The sequence below is a fragment of the Centruroides vittatus genome, unplaced genomic scaffold (assembly GCF_030686945.1).
Source record: "Centruroides vittatus isolate TY-2023 unplaced genomic scaffold, ASM3068694v2 contig_717, whole genome shotgun sequence".
NCBI classification, from domain to species: Eukaryota; Metazoa; Arthropoda; class Arachnida; order Scorpiones; family Buthidae; genus Centruroides; species Centruroides vittatus.
The window spans coordinates 2,200,716-2,214,102 of record NW_027122456.1 but is presented as its reverse complement, the minus strand read 5'-3'; the positions used below and the strand labels follow the sequence as shown (position 1 = coordinate 2,214,102).

General features: G+C 30.5%; 1 long non-coding RNA gene across 2 annotated transcripts; it reads left to right on the top strand.

Annotated features, from left to right (window-relative positions):
- The first annotated feature begins 392 nt into the window (after positions 1 to 392).
- LOC136980683 (uncharacterized) lies at positions 393 to 8,980 on the top strand. 2 transcript variants are annotated; one of them, XR_010881589.1, is made up of 3 exons: positions 393 to 587; positions 943 to 1,280; positions 8,062 to 8,980. It is a non-coding gene; the product is annotated as an uncharacterized lncRNA (long non-coding RNA). The 2 variants fall into 2 exon arrangements; XR_010881588.1 differs by lacking the exon at positions 943 to 1,280 and having other exon boundaries at positions 8,062 to 8,459.
- Positions 8,981 to 13,387: the final 4,407 nt, after the last annotated feature.

The window sequence follows — 13,387 nt, the reverse complement described above, 5'->3', positions numbered from 1 at the left end:
ATATTAAAGATAAAACATTGATTTATTTAGCATAAAGTCTAAATGGACCTAAAATAGGCTAAATTCAACGAAAAACGTGTATTATATAGAAAATTTTTAATTATTAGTTATTTATTTTTAATTTCAAGTATTAAAATGATTAAATTACATTTTAAATCACTTATTTCATGCGTTTATTAAAAAAAAAAAAAAATGACACGATGCTCCTCGTAAAAGGGCATTATTTGCTATTTGCGGGAAGGCGGAGGGGGTGTTGCGATCCGTCAACTGTGAACGGTAGAAATGTCAGCAAGATTTGGTATTATGGTGGGTGGTCCACGTGGCCCACGATTTTCTTCCGCCCTCGAATCCGAGGTGGCCAACATGCAAATATATCTCAGCCCTTCCCTTACTCCAATACATATAGGTCTAGCTGTTCGAGTTTTTGGGTCTCATCTTTTCTAATCATCTTCTAGTCATGTCTTTAATATTGTAAAAACTTTGGATATAATGCTACCGAAATTGCTTAGAATTTTTGGTTTTCATTGTAATTTTCGATCTACTCTTACAAGAAATTATTTCGTATTAATTATCGCATTCATATTGAGGTAAGTTTTCATACGTAAAATTAGTATTATTAATTTATATCTATCATTTAAATCGTTTTTATTGAATCTGCATGATATTCAATATAATAATATTCATTATTTCGAAATATATACTGTAATGTACAGTACAACTGTTATTTATGTATTGTGGTTGTTTTGAACAGCGCGGATTGAAGTAATTTTTCGGCGATTTTATCTCCGTTTTATTTAAATAAAATAATAATTTATTTGTTCTTTTATGCTGCGAGTTAGCGACTAAGCATTTATGTCCAAGTATTTTTAATTCGAGATCAAACTTGTTCGATTTTTCAAACGTGTCACATTGCAATTAAAGTTTCTTTTCTCTATTCATTAGAGGTCGTATGTCACCGGACGGACATCAAATTTAACGACTAGAGCGACACCTATTCCCATCATTTTGCAGCACTATAGGAGGTGGGGACGGGCTGCACGAGACGAAGGGAGGGCGTTTCGCCGTGTCGTTGCACTATGACCCGCGCTCCACCCAATTTGCGGACCACGAAGCATTCCACCCCCTCCATCAGACGAAGAGGTGCTGATAGCTCCATTATAGTCGTTGATTGATGTGGTACCAATCAGATGATGAGAGATTAGCCATAACTTTGGGGCGTTTCGACTAACTGACGTATGGGACGAGGTGTTGAAGTATGAGATGTGGACCCATCGCTGTCGGTAAATCATTGGAAAAATCTTATTTATTTGGGATTGGAAAAGAAATTAATGACTGGCGATGCTGTGATGAAATGCAAGTCTTATCTTTCTTCCGTCTTCGTTTTAGAATCGGTCCTGGAAGGCTGATAAATGCCTGGAAAGATATCAGTGATGGTTAAACTGGATAGTCGACTTCATAGATTAATATTGGCACTGCAGATTCGATAATCTTTGACCCGGTTTAATAGAGGTTGATTTCTTTAGTATTAGCACCTGGAGTACGTTTTTTGTATTATTACTTTTATATTCGTATCTAATTTCTGTCCCTTTGATTTTATAGATTTGCTTCAGATATTCATGTGTCATACCGAAATACTAATGATTAGGCCCTATTTAATCCATGAAAATCTTTTCTGGAAAAAAAAAAAATTCAAAATGTTTTCGTGTCATAACAATTTTTATAGGTGGAAACTAATAATGATAGACTTACCTACTATATAAAAGACTCTCCACGGGATATTTATATTTCCTGATTCGTATCGAAATGTCTATTTGAGATCTGACAAGTCTGTGATGATATATTGCATTTAAAAACCGCAGTAGAATCAGTCAATCAGAAGATATCGCATTTCTAGAAATAATAATATTCAAGAGTGTTGCAGATCACGTTGTCTCACTAGACTTAGTTTCTATATTGATCTCTAGATGGCGTTAACGCTCTTTTATTATAAATTCACCTTTTCAAGAAGTTACGATGAAGTTCGTAAGTATCATAAATTTAAAAAGAGTTTATTCAAACGTGCGCTTTATTCATAAACAGTAGTCAACATAAAATGTTTTAATTGCTAAATCTATTGATCAATGTTGTCAACCTTGAAAAAGTTTTTCCTTTATTCCAGCTTCGTATCTCGTTAAACAAGTATACATTAGCCAGTAGTTATCCACTTTAATTTTATATAGCTTATAGACAAAAATAAAATTATTCGTTAATAAAGGTTAAAAAAAAGGAGGAAATACAACCACTTTAAACAATAGAAAGATTTATTGACTGTTAACAATCTATCACATTGATTAAGATCTTCTAGATAAATGTTAGATCATTAAAGGGAGACGGAATTGAAATGGCCCACTTCTTAGTTGCTTGTGTAACTTTACAGCAGATTAAACAGGGAAAAAAGGAAATAAAAAAAGTGTATAACAAATTAAAAAGCCAAGAATATATATAATTCTTATCGAGAATTATATATATATATATTCTTGGCTTTTGGCTTTTCTTGGCTTATTCTTGGTAATAAATTTGAGTTTATAAAAATCAAACTTTAATTACAAGAATTTTTATTGACGTTTACATTAAGATTTAATCTATTTATATCATTATTATTGTTGATTTAAAAAAAAAAAATAGAACATAAGTCAATACGACGAACACTGATAGAAATTTAAATAAATTTGACTTTAATAAGTAAATAATTGCGAATAATTTAGCTTATTTTCGGTAATTATTAATTTATTATTATCCTGTTTCGTTTTACAAAGTTTCGTGTTTACGTCAGCCATCGGCAACCGGTCGCTAATAAATGTTGTAGACAGCTTGTTAACTGCCAGTGGTTACACTTCTCTGCATAGTTTCACTTCAAAATCGTTTCCATGAATGTAAAAAATTTAGAAATCGTTAATTATGTTTACATTAAAAAAATACTCGCTTATAGAAAAATAAAGATACATAAGTCTGTGATCACAAATAATAGAATTAAATAAAGTTTACATTTATTAATTTAAATCTCATAAGAATTAATTATACGTCTTTATTCATAGATTATTATCTTTATACTCTTTAATGAATACTTCATTTATGTATTCAATGCTTTTTAGAATAAAAGTGGGAATAATAAACTCTTATAGTTTAGTAATTACAAAACTTGATTTATTTCCATTTTATGTAGGCTATAGGCTATGTGTCCATAACTGACTTGTAGAAATAAAATATTCTGTAATTTATGCTGTATTATAAGGGAATTTCACATGATGTCTTGCCATCTTTCCTTTTTGTAAATCGATTACTCCAGTTTTTATATCTATCTATGCAAGTATTCTGGAGTAATCATTCCATAATGGGATGATTATTCCAAAATACTTGAACGAAGTTTAAAACGTATTATATTAAAAACTGTTCGTAAAGGGTATAGATATTGGTTTTAAATTATTTCTTTACTTTTTCTTGTCTTTATTAAATAATTATTTTAATATTTTATTATAGATAAAACGTTTAAAACGTTGTAACGTTGATAGCACAATAGCCCGAAAGATTCTTTTATCAATGTGAAAATCCACAGTTCGAATTCAATTATTATTCTCTTGACTTGTTTTAGAAATTACTCAGGTCGGTATTTCGATTTTGATTCCTCATTCATATTCATTATTATAGACCACGTGAACAAAAATGGCAATAGTGTAACATAGCACAATATATTGAAATTTGGTGGAAAATTCGATTCTATTTTTAATGATGGACGTCAGTTTGAACTAAAATACGGCAATGCAAATATCTATCACTGAAGTAGGACTCGAATTCATGATACTGCGAACGAAAAAAACATGCAGTGTATTGTACAGAACAGTATAATAGCCTACGTTCTCTTATTAAGTCTAAAATGATTCTCAATGTTATGTTTTGTGTGAATATTGCAAAAATCGTAGTGAAAAACTCCCTCCATATTAATACATCAATTTATATTCAATTAAGAATCATATTGCTAACTCGAAATATTTAGACGACGGCTATCGAGTAAACATTTCTATTAAAGGAGCCTGTGGAATTTCTCCGATATCTTTCCGCGGACACGAAACAGTAACAGATAAGGACGAGATAAGGCAATGCGATTTAGTTACCGATAACCATTGAATCGACGTTTCACGACCGGCCGCTCGTGTACCAACAACACGAAACATTCAGTTTCATTCTCGACCACGCGTCGAGGTGCGTGACACGACGTATTAATTAAGCATCCCACGCCCGAATGACGTCACGACAACCATTAACGCCTTTCCAGATACGGTAGCGATCTCGTAAGCCCGCAGCCGGCTCCGAAGCACATGGCTGGAAGCCACATCGCTGACTTAATAAGGACTGCGAAGTGTCAAACTCGAACGCATTCAACCGATACGAGGATGGAATCGAAAAATTCCATTCGATGTCGAAATTGCAACTCCACGAGCGGTTGTCACCTTTGGTTATTCATGGGCCTAAACGTGAGATAAGAACAATGTCGTTGGGAAGAAAACAACCAGAAAAAGACAAGGTCTTTCGAGTAGAACCGCAAACATGCAGTCAAAGGCCGATAGGTTAGCTATAAAATAGAAGAAACTCGTGCAGCAAATTTCGTTTTTTTCATCTTAGTCTCTATTATACCACTTTATTAGCTTCTTGCACGTTCTTATAATGAATTTTTGCATACATTTCTAATTGCAATCCATAATGTATAATTAATTACTTATTTTTTTCTGAAGTAAAACACTCAAACTTTCGAGTTGAATCATACTATTAATGTTTTCTTCTGTGAACAATTTAATGAAATTTTAACTTTGTTTTTGTTAGCTTGTAGGATTCACGAAAAACTGATTGGGTTATCGTTTAATCTATTTACAGATTGCGTATTTTAAAGTTTAATTTCTATATGTCATTTCTTAAATTACTGTTTTTAAAAAAAAACAAAATACAAAGTTTTGATTGTGTTTATAAATTTCAAACTATTTAATAAAATTAATGTTAAATAAAAATAATATTTGTATCAGGTTTATCAGGTCTTAATGCTGATGTTAGAATAGACGAGTTTCACATTGTTGTAAGGCTTAGGCATTATTTCTGCTCTATAAAGCTTACGTGGGTTTTAAAAAATTACGTGTCAATGTCAACCAAATTGTAAAACGACACGTGGTCGAGTAATTTGTTTACGGAGCAGAACGAATGTTTCAAAATTCTGTTCAATGGAGATGGGCGGACAGACGACCGACTTAAGGAACAAGTTTATTGGCAGTTGTTCATATCATTTCAAATTATTTTTCCAATCGAAGAAGTAAAATAAAACAAGCTATATTAATATGGATTTGTCTTTCCGGCTTCATAAATTCTTCGACGTCGCTCTTCGATTAACACATTAACGATAAGTCGCTGTTATTAAGTAGTGACAGTTGTCGATGGCCACATCGTAAAGCAGACAGTTTGCGAGAAGTGGCTCCTCCCAGATTTACATACGGAGCGTGTTAAGGACGAGATCAGAAAAGGAAAAAAGACTCCATCTGCCGGAGGTGCTCAGCAATGTATAGTCAGACCTATAGAAGGACACGCCCCTGGTACCAAAGTTGTCTATCGGGCGTAGGTGCGTAACTCGTTCCTTCCGTCGGATTGACCGGTTGTCGAAGGACTTGCTCTACTCTGCGGGAATAACAATTCAAGGATCGTTTTTTGATGATTAACGGGTTACATCTTAAAACGAAACACTCTTCCCCCAAATAGGCAATCGATACTCTGAAAGTACTGAGAAACTGGCTACCGATTTCCTGCAAATGGCCAAGATAAAGAAGCTAGATAGCCTCGCAATATTTAAGAAGTTAGCAAAACGTTACTCTTATTTTGACAGAATAGATACGTAACTTTTTACCTGCTTAAAATATTTATCTCGCCTTAAAAAGTAAGCTGGTAGAATTGGTTCTTCGACCTTGTACTCTTTGATATCGATAAGATCGAAGAAGACTCGCCTTTCCTTCGTGACATAGATTAAAAATAAAATCATTCTAATTTGATTTTAAATTAGGGATTATTTTATTTAAACTTCAATGAGTTATAAAGTTAAAAAGTTATATCATTAAAATATTCAAAAATAGTTCTGCAGTGCCATTAAATAATCTACAAAATTTTACATTATCTTCCAGTTTCTATTGATCTTTTTTGTAAATACATCAATAAGAATATTATTTTTAAACTATAATGTATCGTAAATTATCTAAATAGCTTAGAGGCCTCTCCTGATTGAATATTTACAACCTTATTTAAATCCAATCAATAATCAATTTATACGAGCCTGAAAGAATAACTCGTATAGGCTAGTTTTAAAGTAGGCGCATCGTGATTTTAATTTAATGTGAAATTTAAATAGTTCTTTTGTTAACAATATTCATTTAAGAATGTTGGTTTCTATTAATTTTAAGCGCCAAAGAATGTAGATTAATTGTGAATTAAGAAGTCACGTATAAAAACCATTAAGTTCTGTGACACGCATAGACTTAGTCTAAGGAATCACTAAATGGTCGGAGGTTGCGCTTCAACCATATCTAGCTTTTGTTACAAAGTCGATTATAAACGAAAGATAGAGATCCATCAATCGTTTACTGTCAGATAAATGTTTTTGTCTTAAACTATGACTGATGACCACGTTTTCTATAAGAGATTTCTTAAGAGTCTGGTTAATGAGAAGGACGTTTTAACTAATTTTAAAGGATCTTAATGAATATCTTGTTTTCGTGCGACTTGAGGAATAAAGGCAGCTTAATAAAGGAGTGAAAAAGTTTTTAAGTGGGAGGTGACAACGACGAATCATCATTTATTAAACGGAGAGGTCAAACTGTCTGTAGAGTTCCACCAATGGCAGATAATAATAGGGTGGTTCGGTAGAGCTGTAATTAGCTTGGATTAAGGCTAAGAAGAGAAAGAAGACCGGCAAATTAACCCTTTGCTTCCTTAGGGCAGAGGTGAATTAGTATCCAAAAGAATAAATTCGGCTCTGATTTAAAAATTTTTCATTAAAATAAGGAAATGATTTTTATCAAAGAATAGAAAGGGGAAAACATTTGTAAGATTCTATCATTTCCTAATTCAAATAAACTGGGTTTATTTTTATTATTTAACTATTGTAAGAATACTGTTTGGAAATATGCGTTCAAAACTTATCAGTTGAATTTGATTATTATTCTGGTAATAACCATAAAATATATTGCATGCATAACTATCTATCAAAAGACAGTGATCAAAAGAGGATTATCATATTTTTATGAAAAAAGTTAAAAATGATTCGATGGCAAATATTAACATCAATAAAAAGAAAAAAAAAGGACTTTTACAATAGAAATTAAAGTATAAAAAAATAAAGTATAAAGACACTTCTCAGAATAGTAAATCGAGATAAGCCTTAATGTAAACAGAAATCAAATCACCAGGAAGATATTGACAGTCTTCAGAGACAATTAAGTCTATGAATGGAACAATGGGACAGAACGAAGTCTTAAACCAAAAAAAAAAAAAAAGTGATTAATTGACCATAACATAGAATTGTTTGTAGATAGTATCGGAGTTGCTTGTTATTAAGCCTTTGATGCATAAAATTAAACAAAAAAGGCAGTTCAAGTGATGATCACCAACAGAATTAAAAAGTTGGATCAAACTTGATTGTATAGAGAGAAAGAGAGCGTAGGAAGAAGCCCCAATTATCAAGGTTAAAAAGTGCGTCAGAAAGAATAAAACATATACTACTTATTGCATAAGGTCTAAGCCTGTAGATTCATTTTTTGTTTAATGTTATAAGCCTCTTTTTTAACCTAAAATTATTGATAACGGATAATTACACTTGACAATATAACTTGATCATTGATTAGCTGATAGGACGTAAAAAGTTTGCATGGTTAGAATAGCTCATGTTAGTAATTTTAGTATTTTTATTGCGTTAATGTGTTATAATAATACATATTGAACGAAATTACTATAGATCAAATCTGAATCAACTACATTGACTTTTTTGTTTTATATTTACAGAGCAGACATATGAATGAATGGTTGAAGAAAAATAGGTGCGTTCTTCAAAAACGTTTGCAAGATCACCTGACCGGAAGGGAGGAAAACAAAATTGACTGAGAAGCTAAGAACAGGTGCGGAAGTGATCCACGCTTCATCGTTAACGCCTTTTTAGAATTAGTGATGTCACTGAATGGAAATTTAATTAGATTTGAACGATCTTTTCGTGGGATGATACGATATTTGAAAAATAATTGAATATCGCATGGATTACAATTTGGATAATTATCAACTGCGAATAACCTTATTGATTAGACGAGTTTATCGGTCTTGTATTTGAAGTGAAACTGTCGAATAAAAAATAAGACCTTCTATGAAAACAGAATGATGGAGTATAAAAGCTGAACGAATACGATGCATATTACGTCTTTTTTATTCACTCCCTACGCAAGGGCGGTCACATGACTAAGGACGGGAAGTGGACTCGCCCATAATATGCTGCGACAACATACGACAATCCTCCCACCTCATTTGGGCGGGGGTGAGGTTTGTCAGGGCGGGGTTGATTAGTGGAAGGTACCGTATATCTCTTGGGCCAGCCCTTGACACATTTTACTGGCTTTTATAAATACATACTTTCCTAATTATGTCTATCGGCAAGAATCGAGGGAGAGAGAGAAATCTTAGCGCCGCATTGCGGATAAAACAAGAACTAGGTTACTCTATTCATCGAAATTCATTAATCTTACGACTCCAATGCCTGAAGATATGTTCTTTCATCTATTGAATTTATAAATTTAAATTTCTAGACATAATTTTTATCATTCTTCTAGCGCTATTTTCCAATAAATATTTATACGAATTAAGAGAATCATATGTGAAAAATATTAGTAGAGAAATAGACCTGAAGTGAATAAAATCTGCTATTCCCAAGCCTAAATTTTCTCTTAGTATCTTCAGTCTTTATGCACCTAAATGATATAGATTTAAAAATTTATAACATTAGCAAAAACGATTTAATATATTGACTCTGTAGTCTCTATAATTGTTTTTGATTCTGTTGATTAGTAGGCCTGAAAGTGTTCGTATAGATAAAAAAGGTGGAGTTTCCGAGAAATAATTTATTGATTACTTATATATTCATATAATAAAAAAGAAAAGAAGAATCCAGTAAGGGAAAATGACTGTATTTTGTCATTTATAGGCCCACCACGTCTTTTATGGATCATAACAGGAAACAGAAATTGTTTTATTCCGAAAGAAAACAACAATTTACTTTACTGAAGGCAGATTTTGATGATATACGATCCTTTGTCTTCGTTTGTTAGACTTATTAAGAATTCTAGCCTCGGTTTACATTATAAATCTTTAAATCGGAACATTATATAGTAGAGTGGGAGATGGTCGAATACTCTTCCCTCATTTATCTGTGTTACGATGTAGCTACTCGCTAACTCAAGCTCATTTACGTATCGCAGATCGCAGGCAATTTACTACACCTCGCAGACTATTTATTTGATTGTTGTCTCATTTCCGGAAGTTTTCTTACAAAATATTTTCTTATCTTCATTTCCCTATCTCATTAAAGAAAAGTTATAACGTACTATTGATTGCTAGGATCCGGCTAACAACAGCCATAAAGTCCACTACTACAAGCGAGTTAGTAATGCTTGAAGGACGCTTCATTCGAGACACCGAAGATAAGTCAGCCTGAGGATATTGTCTCGACTCTTGGTATCTTTCTAGGTTTTTGCCTCCCAGCTCTCTTTCATTAGAAAGTTTGACTCGAAACACGTCTGTCTATTGCTACAGGTGATATTTATGTTGTTTGCCAATAATAAGGACCATGCTGGAATGCTGTAAGATAACATTACTTAATCTAACCTGGTTCAATAATTCATTCGTATCATAACTAAAAAATTCGCATTTGAAGTGAGCATAGAATGATTTAAAGTTATTTTATCACTTTGCTATAAATTTTTAAAATCTTACAGAGAAACAATGATACATTATTCGATTTACATTCGATTTTTTTTTTTTTTTTTTTTAATCGCAAGTCCATGAATGAAATTACAGTCGTTGGGAAGTCTCAAAATTCAAGGATAAAATTTTAAGATTTCTGACGAGAATTCTTGAAAGAACCTTATAGCCTACACAAGGTGGTCTACTAGTAAAAAATTCATAGTAGGCTTAATTTATGGTAATAAATGCGAATATCTTTGTAAGTTATATAAGTTATGATTTATGTGTGATTTGTCTGGAAATTTTTCTCAACTTTTTATTATTAAGTTTTAAAGACAAAGAAGAATTTTCTAAAGATATTTTCATCTTCCAGAATTCTTATCTTATCTTAATTCTAACTGCGTGAATATTTTTATACATTTGTAAGAGGCGCTTATCTTTATATTTTGGTACAGACATTTTTAATTTTTAATATTTTATACTTAAATAATACAGTAAATTTAATAATAATTTCAATTTCGTTATTATAGAACTATTTATATTTTAAAATCCTATTTAATTTACCGAATTAAAAAAAATATATAGCCTATATGTGAAGATCATAAAAAATCTTTTAATTTCTAAGATTTGTCACAGTAATGTTTAATTTTACTTTATAAACGAAAATAATATTTTTTTAAATTATAAAATATTTTCCCTCTTAATTTGAATTTATTATTTTTCAGAATATATTTCTTATAACCTGTCTCTTTGTAGATATATAAAATTTTATAATTGTTAAAGTAATAAATTGTTTTCAGTTTTATTAATAATTCAATAAAAGAACAAGTTCTTAAGTGCTGTTTGGCTTAGATTATTATACAAATGATGATATTTTTACTAAAAATTTTTTATAATATATTGTTATACAGCCAACTTTATTACGACTATGAATGATTGGTTTTATTAAAATTATATCGTTATTATTATCTACAAATATTTTGTACATATAAACTAAATTTTTTTTTTTAAATTAAGAGACTAATTTGGGATTATTATTTCTAAATAAGTAATTTTATTTTGTTTCAGATTTTAATTAATAAATTATTAGTGAGTTATTTTGAGAATATCATTTTTTCGTTATGGAAAAAGGAAGAAATCAAAATTTTTAAGAATAATAGCGTTATTTTTAAAATGTCATGCGAAAATTAATGGAAAAAAGCAAAATAATTTAATGTTTGCGAAATAAAAATTTAAACAAAATATTAAATAGCTTCTTTTCTATCAATTGTTGCAGATACTTTTTAAATCACACAATTTGATAAAATTAGGTAAACTCTTATTTTATAATCCTACTTTTAATACTCAGCATATGCTCTTTCAATAATTAATACTGTATTTATAAATTTAAAAAAAAAATTCCTTTTGACTTTGCTCAGTGCCAGTCTTTTAAAAGAGTTGTCAGAAGCTGAAGAGGGGTCTAGACCGGAAATACATTCTGCAAAATGACAACTCTGTGTGCTAGATTTCGCCATACTCTTTCAGATACTTCCTTTGTGATAAATTCTAATTTTATCAAATTATGTGATTTAAATAAAAATTATATAAATGAAAAAATAGATTTAAACTTTTTAAACATTTATAATAGTAGACTTTTTAAGAAATTATCATTTGAAATTACATTTTCCCTCTCTTGACATAAGAATAACTTATAATTTTCTTAATAGAAGTTCCTCGTTATTGAAAATCCTTGTTATTTCAAAACATAATCCTTTGTGCTTATATATTTACAAAATTATTAATAAAATTACTGAAATTCGTTTATTCTTTAAAAATTTTTCGTTTTGCGCCCTTAACACCGTGCGCCTGGGCAAACGCTCTACTTGTCCCACTCTTGTTAAGATTATGAAGAATAAAATGTATAAAGAAGCATAAGTTTATATTCCCATTTATTTTGGCACAGTTAATATTTTCTTATTATTTTTCTTTTCTATCCAAGGAACTTTTAACATTCTTTTCAGCACCCACGTTTCAAAGGCTTATTGTCTTATAGACTCTGTCTTATTGTCACTATTTATTGTGAATATCTGTTAATAAAAACCTTCACAATAAATTATCTCAAGCAATAAATTCAATTGTTAATAAAATTATTTGTGATCTATGATAGACTATTCAATAAAAAATAAATAAATACTGAAATAACAACATGTCGCATTACAGTTTTCGACGTTATAAAAACAAGTATTATTGCTACAGTAATAGATTTAATCTCATAACTTAACATCATCATCTTATATAATAATATATTTATTCTCAGATTAGAGGATTATAGTTTAGAATTTATGTTCATAAATTACTAGGTAGCTTACATTTAGAAACTAGTCTGTACTTAGGTGAAAAATGGCCATAAATTGATACACAGATTGCTTGCTTTAAGAAATTCTTTAAATAGAGTCTAATAATATAAATTTAAATATTTAAATATATTTATAACATGTTTTAAGATATTAAATTCAAGCTGAAATTAAATAGTCGTTACTTATGTAAATGAGATGAAATATTAGATTCAGCGATGTCATTAAAATAAGAATAATGTTGGAACAGAAGAAGCAGAAATTGAGGTAGAATTTCACAGAAAAGTGTACTATACGTAAGCCTATATTTTAATGAAATGTGATGAAAGAACTATAACTGTTAATAATTATAATTTTTGTATAACTTTTTATATAAAAAGGAATAGTTTATTGTACCGTACAGTACATTATAAATGGATGGTAATTGATAAGTGCAACATGTAGCATGTAAATTTCCATAATTCTCCAAAGACTAGGCTGTGTTATATTCTTTATTTTGTCAAAATAATCAATTATGTTTCTTTTTCTCTGAAGTATTATCAGGAACTTTTTCTGATAGTTATTACAGCAAATATTCTGATTAGATTTATATTTGATTATATCCAAATTCTCAAAATCGAAAAATTTTTTTTAACTCTCTTTCCTGAGGGCCCAAAAAGAATCTTTTTCATGCCCATTATAAGTTCTCCCAGTGCACAACGAAGCAACCGGATGATGAAGGAATGGGCCCTATAAATCCGTGCCGAATCATCCGCGAAGATTTCTAAGGATCTGAACAGGATTCGGACTCGCATTCCTCAGAACGACAAGCACATGCCTTAGATAGCCTATTTGTATATTCAAATTGTAAAAGTTTCAACCTGTAATTAAAGAAACTGACCAATTTAGCAACAAATTCCATCGCAAAGTCATATCAAAAGCAAATTGATAATTAACGACAATTAACTTACGAAAAATTGAAGAGAAGAGGCCTTGTATCTTTTGTCAATATTACTATACAATATTTAAAAATATATTTCTACATTTACGTAGAGAGATATTAAACAACATAT